This window comes from Scardinius erythrophthalmus (genome assembly GCF_964197995.2).
Source record: "Scardinius erythrophthalmus genome assembly, chromosome: 23".
Taxonomy (NCBI): domain Eukaryota; kingdom Metazoa; phylum Chordata; class Actinopteri; order Cypriniformes; family Leuciscidae; genus Scardinius; species Scardinius erythrophthalmus.
The window spans coordinates 32,982,915-32,998,084 of record NC_138243.1 but is presented as its reverse complement, the minus strand read 5'-3'; positions in this window follow the sequence as shown (position 1 = coordinate 32,998,084).

The following is a 15,170-nucleotide window of genomic DNA, read 5'->3' as shown; positions in this document are numbered from 1 at the left end:
ATAAAAACCATTAAGTCTATGGAGAGTCCCCACAAAGATAGTAAACCGTGTGTGTGTGTGTGTGTGTGTGTGTGTGTGTGTGTGTGTGTGTGTGTGTGTGTGTGTGTGTGTGTGTGTGTGTGGCGTGGGCGCGATGGAACAGTGGACACATAAAAACATACGTCATTATACAGGACGACATTCAAACTGCAAAGTGTTAACTTATATTTGTGTACTGTCGCAATAAGACACAACATTGTGCTTTTGTAAAATAATTTCAAGCAATCCACCCCCCTGAAAGGCGCTAATTTTAAAATTAAACTAAAATGCTCATGGCTGCACGGGCATTCATGGTGCGCATCCACGACAAGGAACGAGCTGAACAAAGTGGACGTTTTTCAGTTTATTCCTACTTCCATAGGAATTCATTTGAAACGCCCGCTCAACCGCTCACCCTGTGGTCTGTGTGAGTCCTAATGCCCCAGTGTAGTGCCGGGGACACTATACTGCCAAAAGAGCACCGTCCTTCGGATTAGACGTTAAACCGAGGTCCTGACTCTCTGTGGTCATTAAAAATTCCAGGATGTCCTTCGAAAAAGAGTAGGGGTGTAACCCCGGCATCCTGGCCAAATTTGTCCCTTGGCCTCTATCCATCATGGCCTCCTAATCATCCCCATGTACTGATATACTGATTGGCTTCATCACTGTCTCCTCTCCACCAGTAAGCTGGTGTGTGGTGGGCGTTCTGGCGCAATATGGCTGCCGTCGCATCATCCAAGTGGATGCTGCACATTGGTGATGGTTGAGGAGATTCCCCCCATCTATGTAAAGCGCTTTGAGGTCTCAGAAAAAGCGCTATATAAATGTAACAAATTATTATTATTATTATCAACCACTATCAATGTCAGTGCGGACGAAAATATTTTACTTTCGTTTTTAAGTTTGCGATTCAAAAGCCCCCAGCGGTGTCACACGTCGATTAACCGGTGGTAAAATATTCTCACCGTCACATACCTAGTATATTTTTATGTAAATACAATAGGCCTACCTGATTTTGAACACAAGAGGGCAGTATAGCCCTATGAATGACTTGACTTTTATGAGACTAAATGGTACAATTACTATTTTTAAACTTATAAATAATTATTAAATTAAAAAAAAGAATAAAATGAGTTTGGTTGTGATATTTGTATACTTTTATAGAAATAAATGGTGTATAATTACATTTTTAGAAGATGAGGCTTTTAGTGTTTAATTTTTGTACATTACTTCAGTCCCTCACTATAGCAAAACCATTTGAGATGTTTAATATCCGTTCACAATTTAGCATCTTTAATGTATTTTCATCATTTTGAAAAAGTTTGGTGTGAAAAAAATAAGCCAGTTTGGAAGAGTAGCTAAAAACTCAGAGTCTGAAATATCCCAAAAATCCACATTCAAACCAAAATATCTGACTTTCTTTTGCTCTGAGCTAATGACTGTTAATTAGAAAGTTGTCCGGCTCGGTGAGACCAATATATATACTCATGTTTGTAACTGTTGGTAAAACTAACCCCCCCACTTTTGTCAAAAGCATGTTGAAAGTGACACACTTCCTGCTGCCAGTTGGTGGCGCTATAACTTTGACTCACAATAGTTACATCCATCTGATCGGCCTCTTATCACAAACACACTGCTGAAGTTTCATCAAGATCAGTTAATGTATGCAGAAGTTATAACACTTCGTGTCTCTCTTTTCTCGCCATAAATTCATTTCCTCGCCACGGCCAAACCGTTCAAGATATCAAAGATCCGTCCGCAATTTAGCATCCTCAATGCCTTGACTTCACGCTGACCGAGTTTGGAGGCGAATCGATGTATTTCCTAGGAGGAGTACATTAAATTCCACAGCAAGCGTTTCCAAACAACCCATAATAGCCGACTTCCTGTTGGGCTGGCGTAAAACTTAGAGCACGAAAGTCGTTCGGCCCGATGAGATCTATATGTGTACCGAGTTTCAAATTAATTCATGCAAGTTTGTTTGGTATATGGACCAAGTTTTAGAACCCCGTTCAAGGGGGCGCTGTCGAGCCCCCCTGCCACGCCCGGCTACCAGATTCAGCCCCGCCCTGATGGCCGCGGGTTCTGACCTGTGTGCAAAGTTTCAAGAGTTTTCGAGCACGTTTAGGGACCCAAAAGCCCCAGAAACCTTGAAAAACAAATGAAAAAGTAAATCTCACTCAACTGACAAATCACCCCCACCCCTCACACACTCAGAGACAGAGAGAGAGAGAGAAAATTCTCCAAAAAATCACATTCAAACCAAAATATCTGACTTTCTGTTGCTTTGAGCTATTAAGTGTAAATTAGAAAGTTGTCCGGCTCGATGAGAACAATATACATACCGATTTTTGTGATTCTAGGAAAAACTAAGGCCCCATTTTTGACTAAAGGTGGCGCTACTGAGCCATTCCACCACGCCCGTTTTTGAAACTTTGCACATGTCTACTGGCTAATAAGTGTGATGTGTCTGTTGAGTTTCATGCAATTTCAAGTATGTTAAGAGTCTCAAAAGCATCAAAAAAGAATAATAAAGTTTGATGCGTTGCCATGGCAACAGTATCTAAGATATCAATAATCCTTTCACAGGTCTTTATCTGCCGTGTGTCTACATTATACACATAAAGTTTGAAGCAAATCGGGTAAAAATAAGAGAGTGATTTCAAAGCATTTTGAAAGTGACACACTTCCTGCTGCCAGTTGGTGGCGCTATAACTTTGACTCACAATAGTCACATCCTTGTGTTCGGCCTCTTACAACGAACACACTGCTGAAGTTTCATCAAGATCAGTTAATGTATGCAGAAGTTATAACACACTTCCTGTGTCCCATTATTCGCCATAAATTCGTTTCCTCGCCACGGCCAAACCGTTCGAGATATCAAAAATCCGTTCGCAATTTAGCATCCTCAATGTCTTGACTTCATTCACACCTAGTTTGGTGGCGATCGGATGAATTCCCTAGGAGGAGTATTTCACATTCCATTGTATGCATTTTCCAAACAACGTATAATAACCGACTTCCTGTTGGGCTGGTGTAAAACTTAGAGCACGAAAGTTGTTCGGCCCGATGAGATCTATATGTGTACTGAGTTTCATATTATTACATGCAAGCGTGTTTGATTTATGGACCAATTTTTCCGACATAATTCCAGGGGGCGCTGTCGAGCCCCCGTGCCACGCCCGGGTACCAGCTTCAGTCCGGCCCTGATGGCCGCTGGTTCTGACGTGTGTGCAAAATTTCAAGAGTTTTTGAGCATGTTAAGGGCCCCAAAAGTGCCCGAGAAGTAGAAAAAAATAATAATAATAATAATAATAATTAAAGCTGCAAGCAGCGATGAAAGGGCCCTCGCACCCGTGCCATCAACACTCGCTGGCTTTAGGAAGACAGAGCATGGTTGGGCAATGTACATTTAACCTGTTAAGCTGCAACCCCACTTTTGAAAAATCCCCAGAAATGACATACCCAAACTGAAACAGATACAGTTCATGAACCCTTTGCATTAAAAGCACAAGTATGATCTCATTTGAAAGCTGACACCTGGCAGTTTATTGTAAATGTAGAATTAATTATTGTCATAATGACAAAAATTGTTATAAATAGCTTCAAAGTTTTGTAAAATTATTAGAAATTAATTTTTATGAAACATCCTCATGAAAATAAAATTGAAGTTGGCACTGGAGCAATCTAGAAATGCACTACAGCTAAAGCCATATGTCTAAACATTCTATGTTTAAAATCTGAAGATAATAAGTCCAAAACTCTGTATTTGGTTAAATGTTTTTCAAGACCATGTCAAATGACTTTATTTTGATTTGACGCTAAAATGCTACTGATGTTTATTGTCATCTTCTAACCATCTCTCCAGTATATTGTCTCTATTGTTTTGTGGTGCAGACGATCCCCATTCAGTCTCAGTCTCCCCCTGCACACATTCACACCTCTCCAGCCTGGTTATGGCTCTAAATATGCATTTCTTTTGTCTGCATTATAGCTACTAACGACTGGCTATTCACAGGCTATTCATAGGGTTTCAGTCCCTAATTTCTTTTCTCAAAGTTCACCATCACATTTTAAACTGTATCAAATGCATTTCTTGAATAAAGACACATTTCAGGTAGCATTCAAAAAATAATAAAAGTATAACTTCAAGGTAGCAGGTGCACCTAGGGCTAGCTAGCATGTTAGCTTAGCACACCATCAATACACGACAATTTATGAGATTAAAACCATGTTTGTGCTCTAAACTTACTTTTTAACGCACGTTGAGTATTTTAAATAATCTTCTGTGATCTAATTTGGCTTCAGATAAAAAAAATCAGACAGAAAATATACTATTGGATAGTGTTCTGCACAATGATAGTCTATATAGATTAGCATTACATTATAAATATAATCTATTATTATGAAAATACCTGGCATGGCTTGAAAAACACAGGTAACTCAAATATCAGTGCAATCATGTTTATTGTCTTCAAAACATCTGTATCTGCATGTTACAGCGCGATCTCTTGTTAGCTTTGTGTGTATCAGTGATGTCCTGGAATGTCACATGGTCATGGCTCTTCTTCATGTTCTATATGGACTATTATTGTGCATGTAGCGCCCTCAGGCTATTGGTATGAATTAAAAAACACAGTATCGGAATACCAAATGCGCATAAAGATTACATCGACGCATTCGGGTATTAATTCAATAATTATTATTCCTGTCTATAGAAATATGATGTAAATCTATGAGAATCTATCAATATTTCTCCAAATCTGCACATTTTTGAGCTAAAGCCCTGAAGGACGTTGTTTTGTGTATCGCTGTCATGACGACAGCACGGAGTTTTTTATGAATGAAAGCGGCTGACGCGCATAATTCATATTAAAGGTATCGACTCATTTTTTCATTTCATAACTCCTGACACAAATTAAGACATAACTGTCACTATGACTTTCTCAGAATACAATAGTGGTCAAATACTGAAACTTGAGTATTATATCTTTTTAATTATGTATAGTTTGTCAAGGTATAACATTAAATCTGATAGTAATTTTGAATTAAATAAAGAAATAACGCTTCAGTGCGCGGGCGCACTGGCAACGGTTAACAGGTTAAGGAGGTATATATAGTAAGAGTATGTCAAAGTCAGTTACAAAATGTTTTGTATAATGGTGTTAATAGCATGCTTCATGACTATCTGAATATCGCTATGTAGATGTGTTCAGTGCAGGACTTTTATCAAACATGTGAAGTTTGGGGCAGATTGGACATTGCCTTCTTGAGTAACAACAAAGTCATGTTTCATTGAATTAGCATTCTTTAGCACTTAACTAAGCATTGTTAGCATGTTTTAACATATTTCTAGCATGTTTAGAACTCAGTGGCATTTTTAACATGTTGCTAGAACGGCATCAACGTGTTAAACATGTCACTTCCTGTTGCCAGTAGGTGGCACTATTACTATAACTGAACATTCTCATGTAGATGTGTTCAGGACAGAACGCTTATCAAAAGTGTGAAGTTTGGGGCAGATTGGACATTCCATGCCTGAGTTACAGCAAATTCATATTTAATTGCAGTAATATCATTCTTTAGCACTAAGCTAAGTGTTTGCTAGCATGTTTTAACATGTTTCTAGTATGTTGTTAGCATGTTTAGCACATGCTGGCACTTTTTTATATGTTATTAGGAGTCCACAACAGTGTTTAACATGTCACTTCCTGTTGCCAGCAGGTGGCGCTATGACTGTAACTGAATATGAGCATGGTCATGTGTTCAGGACAGAACGCTTATCAAAAGTGTGAAGTTTGGGGCAAATTGGACATTGCCTTCTTGAGTAACAACAACATCCTGTTTCATTGAATTAGCATGCTTTAGCACTTAGCTAAGTATTGCTAGCATATTTTAACATGTTTCTAGCATGTTTAGAACTCAATGGTATTTTTAACATGCTACTAGAACGGCATCAACGTGTTAAACATGTCACTTCCTGTTGCCAGTAGGTGGCGCTATTACTATAACTGAATAGTCTCATGTAGATGTGTTCAGGCCATGACTCTTATCAAACGTGTGAAGTTTGGGGCAGATTGGACATTCCGTGCCTGAGTTACAGCAAATTCCTATTTAATTGCAGTAATAGCATGCTTTAGCACTTAGCTAAGTGTTTGCTAACATGTTTTAGTATGTGTCTAGTATGTTGTTAGCATGTTTAGCACTTGCTGGCACTTTTTTATATGTTATCAGGAGTTCACAACAGTGTTAAACATGTCACTTCCTGTTGCCAGCAGGTGGCGCTATGACTGTAACTGAATATGAGCATGGTCATGTGTTCAGGACAGAACGCTTATCAAAAGTGTGAAGTTTGGGGCAGATTGGACATTCCATGCCTGAGTTACAGCAACTTCCTGTTTCATGGCGAAACATCAAAATTTGTCAGGCCGCCGAGGACCCGCCCTTCGACGAAAACTCAAGATCTTCGCAATTTAACGTCGCAAAGGCCTTAAGATTACACTCACCAAATTTGAAGATGATCAGATTAAAACTGTAGGAGGAGTTCGTTAAAGTACGAGGCCTGAAAATGGCAAAAAGTGCACAAAAATCAGAGAGGAAGTTGAAAATGGCTGACTTCCTGTTGTGTTTAGAGCTATGCTCCAAGAGACTTTTTTGTAGGTATTAGGTCCTTACACATATGTACCGAATTTCGTACACGTACGTGGAACACAGCGGGAGGCGCACTCCGTTGAACTTTTATAGGTGGCGCTATCGAGCCATTTTGACCCGCCCAATTCTGAAACCTATATCAGATGTAAATTTTCGCCAGTTCTGACGCGTGTGCAAAGTTTCGTGAGTTTTCGAGCATGTTTAGGCCCTCAAAAATGCAATTAAATGCGGAGAAGAATAATAATAATAATTAAAGCTGCAAGCAGCGATGAAAGGGCCCTCGCACCCGTGCCATCAACACTCGGTGGCTTTAGGAAGACAGAGCATGGTTGGGAAATGTACATTTAAGGAGGTATATATAGTAAGAGTATGTCAAAGTCAGTTACAAAATGTTTTGTATAATGGTGATAATAGCATGCTTCATGACTCAGCTAAGTGTTGCTAGCATGTTTAGTGTGTTTCTAGCATGCTTAGTACACAATAATTATGTGGTTAGTACTGCATTACTGTGTTAACCATGTCAGTTTCTGTTGCCAGTAGGTGGCGTTATGACTATAACTGAATATGAGCTTGGATGTGTGTTCAGGACAGAACTCTTATCAAACGTGTGAAGTTTGGTGCAAATTGGACATTGCCTTCTTGAGTAACAACAAAGTCATGTTTCATTGAATTAGCATGCTTTAGCACTTAGCTAAGCATTGTTAGCATGTTTTAACATGTTTCTAGCATGTTTAGAACTCAATGGCATTTTTAACATGTTGCTAGAACGGCATCAACGTGTTAAACATGTCACTTCCTGTTGCCAGTTGGTGGCGCTATTACTATAATTGAACATTCTCATGTAGATGTGTTCAGGCCATGACTCTTATCAAAAGTGTGAAGTTTGGGGCAGATTGGACATTCCATGCCTGAGTTACAGCAAATTCCTATTTAATTGCAATAATAGCATGCTTTAGCACTTGGCTAAGAGTTTGCTAGCATGTTTTAGCATGTTTCTAGTATGTTGTTAGCATGTTTAACACTTGCTGGCACTCTTTTATATGTTATTAGGAGTCCATAACAGTGTTAAACATGTCACTTCCTGTTGCCAGCAGGTGGCGCTATGACTGTAACTGAATATAAGCATGGTCATGTGTTCAGGACAGAACGCTTATCAAAAGTGTGAAGTTTGGGGCAGATTGGACATTCCATGCCTGAGTTACAGCAAATTCATATTTAATTGCAGTAATATCATTCTTTAGCACTTAGCTAAGTGTTTGCTAGTATGTTTTAGCATGTCTATAGTATGTTGGTAGGATGTTTAGCACCTACTGGCATTTTTTTATATGCTATTAGGAGTCAAGAACAGTGTTAAACGTCACTTCCTGTTGCCAGCAGGTGGCGCTATTACTATAACTGAATATTCTCATGTAGATATGTTCAGGACAGAACGCTTATCAAAAGTGTGAAGTTTGGGGCAGATTGGACATTCCATGCCTGAGTTACAGCAAATTCCTATTTAATTGCAATAATAGCATGCTTTAGCACTTAGCTAAGAGTTTGCTAGCATGTTTTAGCATGCTTCTAGTATGTTGTTAGCATGTTTAGCACTTGCTGGCACTTTTTTATATGTTATTAGGAGTCCATAACAGTGTTAAACATGTCACTTCCTGTTGCCAGCAGGTGGCGCTATGACTATAACTGAATATGAGCATGGTCATGTGTTCAGGACAGAACGTTTATTAAAAGTGTGAAGTTTGGCGCAGATTGGACATTGCCTTCTTGAGTAACAACAACATCCTGTTTCATTGAATTAGCATGCTTTAGCACTTAGCTAAGTATTGCTAGTATGTTTTAACATGTTTCTAGCATGTTTAGAAGTCAATGGCATTTTTAACATGTTGCTAGAATGGCATCAACGTGTTAAACATGACACTTCCTGTTACCAGTAGGTGGCGCTATTACTATAACTGAATATTCTCATGTAGATATGTTCAGGACAGAACGCTTATCAAAAGTGTGAAGTTTGGGGCAGATTGGACATTCCATGCCTGAGTTACAGCAAATTCCTATTTAATTGCAATAATAGCATGCTTTAGCACTTAGCTAAGAGTTTGCTAGCATGTTTTAGCATGCTTCTAGTATGTTGTTAGCATGTTTAGCACTTGCTGGCACTTTTTTATATGTTATTAGGAGTCCATAACAGTGTTAAACATGTCACTTCCTGTTGCCAGCAGGTGGCGCTATGACTATAACTGAATATGAGCATGGTCATGTGTTCAGGACAGAACGTTTATTAAAAGTGTGAAGTTTGGCGCAGATTGGACATTGCCTTCTTGAGTAACAACAACATCCTGTTTCATTGAATTAGCATGCTTTAGCACTTAGCTAAGTATTGCTAGTATGTTTTAACATGTTTCTAGCATGTTTAGAAGTCAATGGCATTTTTAACATGTTGCTAGAATGGCATCAACGTGTTAAACATGACACTTCCTGTTACCAGTAGGTGGCGCTATTACTATAACTGAATATTCTCATGTAGATATGTTCAGGACAGAACGCTTATCAAAAGTGTGAAGTTTGGGGCAGATTGGACATTCCATGCCTGAGTTACAGCAAATTCCTATTTAATTGCAATAATAGCATGCTTTAGCACTTAGCTAAGAGTTTGCTAGCATGTTTTAGCATGCTTCTAGTATGTTGTTAGCATGTTTAGCACTTGCTGGCACTTTTTTATATGTTATTAGGAGTCCATAACAGTGTTAAACATGTCACTTTCTGTTGCCAGCAGGTGGCGCTATGACTATAACTGAATATGAGCATGGTCATGTGTTCAGGACAGAACTCTTATCAAACGTATGAAGTTTGGGGCAGATTGGACATTCCATGCCTGAGTTACAGCAACTTCCTGTTTCATGGCGAAACATCAAAATTTGTCAGGCCGCCGAGGACCCGCCCTTCGACGAAAACTCAAGATCTTCGCAATTTAACGTCGCAAAGGCCTTAAGATTACACTCACCAAATTTGAAGATGATCAGATTAAAACTGTAGGAGGAGTTCGTTAAAGTATGAGGCCTGAAAATGTCAAAAACTGCACAAAAATCTGGGAGGAAGTTCAAAATGGCTGACTTCCTGTTGGGTTTAGGGCTATGCTCCAAGAGACTTTTTTGTAGGTATTAGGTCATTACATGTATGTACCGAATTTCGTGCACGTACGTGGAACGTTGCGGGAGGCGCACTCCGTTGAACTTTTATAGGTGGCGCTATCGAGCCGTTTTGCCCCGTCCAATTCTGAAACCTATATCAGATGTAAATTTTCGCCAGTTCTGACGCGTGTGCAAAGTTTCGTGAGTTTTCGCGCATGTTTAGGCCCTCAAAAATGCAATTCAATGCGGAGAAGAAGAATAATAATAATTAAAGCTGCAAGCAGCGATGAAAGGGCCCTCGCACCCGTGCCATCAACACTCGGTGGCTTTAGGAAGACAGAGCATGGTTGGGAAATGTACATTTAAGGAGGTATATATAGTAAGAGTATGTCAAAGTTAGTAACAAAATGTTTTGTATAATGGTGATAATAGCATGCTTCATGACTCAGCTAAGTGTTGCTAGCATGTTTAGTCTGTTTCTAGCATGCTTAGTACACAATAATTATGTGGTTAGTACTGCATTACTGTGTTAACCATGTCAGTTTCTGTTGCCAGTAGGTGGCGTTATGACTATAGCTGAATATGAGCATGGATGTGTGTTCAGGACAGAACTCTTATCAAACATGTGAAGTTTGGTGCAAATTGGAAATTGCCTTCTTGAGTAACAAAAAAGTCATGTTTCATTGAATTAGCATTCTTTAGCACTTAGCTAAGCATTGTTAGCATGTTTTAACATGTTTCTAGCATGTTTAGAACTCAATGGCATTTTTAACATGTTGCTAGAACGGCATCAACGTGTTAAACATGTCACTTCCTGTTGCCAGTAGGTGGCGCTATTACTAAAAATGAACATTCTCATGTAGATGTATTCAGGCCATGACTCTTATCAAAAGTGTGAAGTTTGGGGCAGATTGGACATTCCATGCCTGAGTTACAGCAAATTCCTATTTAATTGCAATAATAGCATGCTTTAGCACTTAGCTAAGAGTTTGCTAGCATGTTTTAGCATGTTTCTAGTATGTTGTTAGCATGTTTAACACTTGCTGGCACTTTTTTATATGTTATTAGGAGTCCATAACAGTGTTAAACATTTCACTTCCTGTTGCCAGCAGGTGGCGCTATGACTGTAACTGAATATAAGCATGGTCATGTGTTCAAGACAGAACGCTTATCAAAAGTGTGAAGTTTGGGGCAGATTGGACATTCCATGCCTGAGTTACAGCAAATTCATATTTAATTGCAGTAATATCATTCTTTAGCACTTAGCTAAGTCTTTGCTAGTATGTTTTAGCATGTCTCTAGTATGTTGGTAGGATGTTTAGCACCTACTGGCATTTTTTTTATATGTTATTAGGAGTCAAGAACAGTGTTAAACGTCACTTCCTGTTGCCAGCAGGTGGCGCTATGACTATAACTAAATATGAGCATGGACATGTGTTCAAGAGATAACTCTTATCAAACGTGTGAAGTTTGGGGTAGATTGTACATTGCCTTCTTGAGTAACAACAAAGTCCTGTTTCATTGAATTATCATGCTTTAGCACTTAGCTAAGTATTGCTAGCATGTTTTAATATGTTTCTAGCATGTTTAGAACTCAATGGCATTTTTAACATGTTGCTAGAACGGCATCAACGTGTTAAACATGTCACTTCCTGTTGCCAGTAGGTGGCGCTATTACTATAACTGAATTTGAGCATAGACATGTGTTCAGGCCATGATTCTTATCAAACGTGTGATGTTTGGGGCAGATTGGACATTCCATGCCTGGGTTACAGCAAATTCCTATTTAATTGCAGTGATAGCATGCTTTAGCACTTAGCTAAGTGTTTGCTAGCATGTTTCTAGTATGTTACTAACCTGTTTAGCACTTGCTGGCTCTTTTTTATATGTTATTAGGAGACCACAACAGTGTTAAACATGTCACTTCCTGTTGACAGCAGGTGGCGCTATTACTATAACTGAATATTCTCATGTAGATGTGTTCAGGCCATGACTCTTATCAAACGTGTGAAGTTTGAGGCAGATTGGACATTCCTTGCCTGTGTTACAGCAAATTCCTATTTAATTGCAGCAATAGCATGCTTTAGCACTTAGCTAAGTGTTTGCTAGCATGTTTTAGCATTTTTCTAGTATGTTGTTAGCATGTTTAGCACTTGCTGGCACTTTTTTTATGTTTTTATGTCCACAACAGTGTTTAACATGTCACTTCCTGTTGCCAGCAGGTGGCACTATGACTGTAACTGAATATGAGCATGGTCATGTGTTCAGGACAGAACGTTTATTAAAAGTGTGAAGTTTGGCGCAGATTGGACATTGCCTTCTTGAGTAACAACAACATCCTGTTTCATTGAATTAGCATGCTTTAGCACTTAGCTAAGTATTGCTAGCATGTTTTAAAATGTTTCTAGCATGTTTAGAAGTCAATGGCATTTTTAACATGTTGCTAGAATGGCATCAACGTGTTAAACATGACACTTCCTGTTACCAGTAGGTGGCGCTATTACTATAACTGAATGTTCTCATGTAGATGTGTTCAGGACAGAACGCTTATCAAAAGTGTGAAGTTTGGGGCAGATTGGACATTCCATGCCTGAGTTACAGCAAATTCCTATTTAATTGCAATAATAGCATGCTTTAGCACTTAGCTAAGAGTTTGCTAGCATGTTTTAGCATGCTTCTAGTATGTTGTTAGCATGTTTAGCACTTGCTGGCACTTTTTTATATGTTATCAGGAGTCCACAAGAGTGTTAAACATGTCACTTCCTGTTGCCAGCAGGTGGCGCTATGACTGTAACTGAATATGAGCATGGTCATGTGTTCAGGACAGAACGCTTATCAAAAGTGTGAAGTTTGGGGCAGATTGGACATTCCATGCCTGAGTTACAGCAACTTCCTGTTTCATGGCGAAACATCGAAATTTGTCAGGCCGCCGAGGACCCGCCCTTTGACGAAAACTCAAGATCTTCGCAATTTAACGTCGCAAAGGCCTTAAGATTACACTCACCAAATTTGAAGATGATCAGATTAAAACTGTAGGAGGAGTTCGTTAAAGTACGAGGCCTGAAAATGTCAAAAACTGCACAAAAATCTGAGAGGAAGTTCAAAATGGCTGACTTCCTGTTGTGTTTAGGGCTATGCTCCAAGAGACTTTTTTGTAGGTATTAGTTCATTACATGTATGTACCGAATTTCGTGCACGTACGTGGAACGTTGCGGGAGGCGCACTCCGTTGAACTTTTATAGGTGGCGCTATCGAGCCGTTTTGCCCCGTCCAATTCTGAAACCTATATCAGATGTAAATTTTCGCCAGTTCTGACGCGTGTGCAAAGTTTCGTGAGTTTTCGAGCATGTTTAGGCCCTCAAAAATGCAATTCAATGCGGAGAAGAATAATAATAATAATAATTAAAGCTGCAAGCAGCGATGAAAGGGCCCTCGCACCCGTGCCATCAACACTCGGTGGCTTTAGGAAGGCAGAGCATGGTTGGGAAATGTACATTTAAGGAGGTATATATAGTAAGAGTATGTCAAAGTCAGTTACAAAATGTTTTGTATAATGGTGATAATAGCATGCTTCATGACTCAGCTAAGTGTTGCTAGCATGTTTAATCTGTTTCTAGCATGCTTAGTACACAATAATTATGTGGTTAGTACTGCATTACTGTGTTAACCATGTCAGTTTCTGTTGCCAGTAGGTTGCGTTATGACTATAACTGAATATGAGCATGGATGTGTGTTCAGGACAGAACTCTTATCAAACGTGTGAAGTTTGGTGCAAATTGGACATTGCCTTCATGAGTAACAACAAAGTCATGTTTCATTGAATTAGCATTCTTTAGCACTTAGCTAAGCATTGTTAGCATGTTTTAACATGTTTCTAGCATGTTTAGAACTCAATGGCATTTTTAACATGTTGCTAGAACGGCATCAACGTGTTAAACATGTCACTTCCTGTTGCCAGTAGGTGGCGCTATTACTATAACTGAACATTCTCATGTAGATGTGTTCAGGCCATGACTCTTATCAAAAGTGTGAAGTTTGGGGCAGATTGGACATTCCATGCCTGAGTTACAGCAAATTCCTATTTAATTGCAATAATAGCATGCTAATAATAATAGCACTTAGCTAAGAGTTTGCTAGCATGTTTTAGCATGTTTCTAGTATGTTGTTAGCATGTTTAGCACTTGCTGGCACTTTTTTATATGTTATTAGGAGTCCATAACAGTGTTAAACATGTCACTTCCTGTTGCCAGCAGGTGGCGCTATGACTGTAACTGAATATAAGCATGGTCATGTGTTCAGGACAGAACGCTTATCAAAAGTGTGAAGTTTGGGGCAGATTGGACATTCCATGCCTGAGTTACAGCAAATTCATATTTAATTGCAGTAATATCATTCTTTAGCACTTAGCTAAGTGTTTGCTAGTATGTTTTAGCATGTCTCTAGTATGTTGGTAGGATGTTTAGCACCTACTGGCATTTTTTAATATGTTATTAGGAGTCAAGAACAGTGTTAAACGTCACTTCCTGTTGCCAGCAGGTGGCGCTATGACTATAACTAAATATGAGCATGGACATGTGTTCAAGAGATAACTCTTATCAAACGTGTGAAGTTTGGGGTAGATTGTACATTGCCTTCTTGAGTAACAACAAAGTCCTGTTTCATTGAATTAGCATGCTTTAGCACTTAGCTAAGTATTGCTAGCATGTTTTAATATGTTTCTAGCATGTTTAGAACTCAATGGCATTTTTAACATGTTGCTAGAACAGCATCAACGTGTTAAACATGTCACTTCCTGTTGCCAGTAGGTGGCGCTATTACTATAACTGAATTTGAGCATAGACATGTGTTCAGGCCATGATTCTTATCAAACGTGTGACGTTTGGGGCAGATTGGACATTCCATGCCTGGGTTACAGCAAATTCCTATTTAATTGCAGTGATAGCATGCTTTAGCACTTAGCTAAGTGTTTGCTAGCATGTTTCTAGTATGTTACTAACCTGTTTAGCACTTGCTGGCTCTTTTTTATATGTTATTAGGAGACCACAACAGTGTTAAACATGTCACTTCCTGTTGACAGCAGGTGGCGCTATTACTATAACTGAATATTCTCATGTAGATGTGTTCAGGCCATGACTCTTATCAAACGTGTGAAGTTTGAGGCAGATTGGACATTCCATGCCTGTGTTACAGCAAATTCCTATTTAATTGCAGCAATAGCATGCTTTAGCACTTAGCTAAGTGTTTGCTAGCATGTTTTAGCATTTTTCTAGTATGTTGTTAGCATGTTTAGCACTTGCTGGCACTTTTTTTATATGTTTTTATGTCCACAACAGTGTTTAACATGTCACTTCCTGTTGCCAGCAGGTGGCACTATGA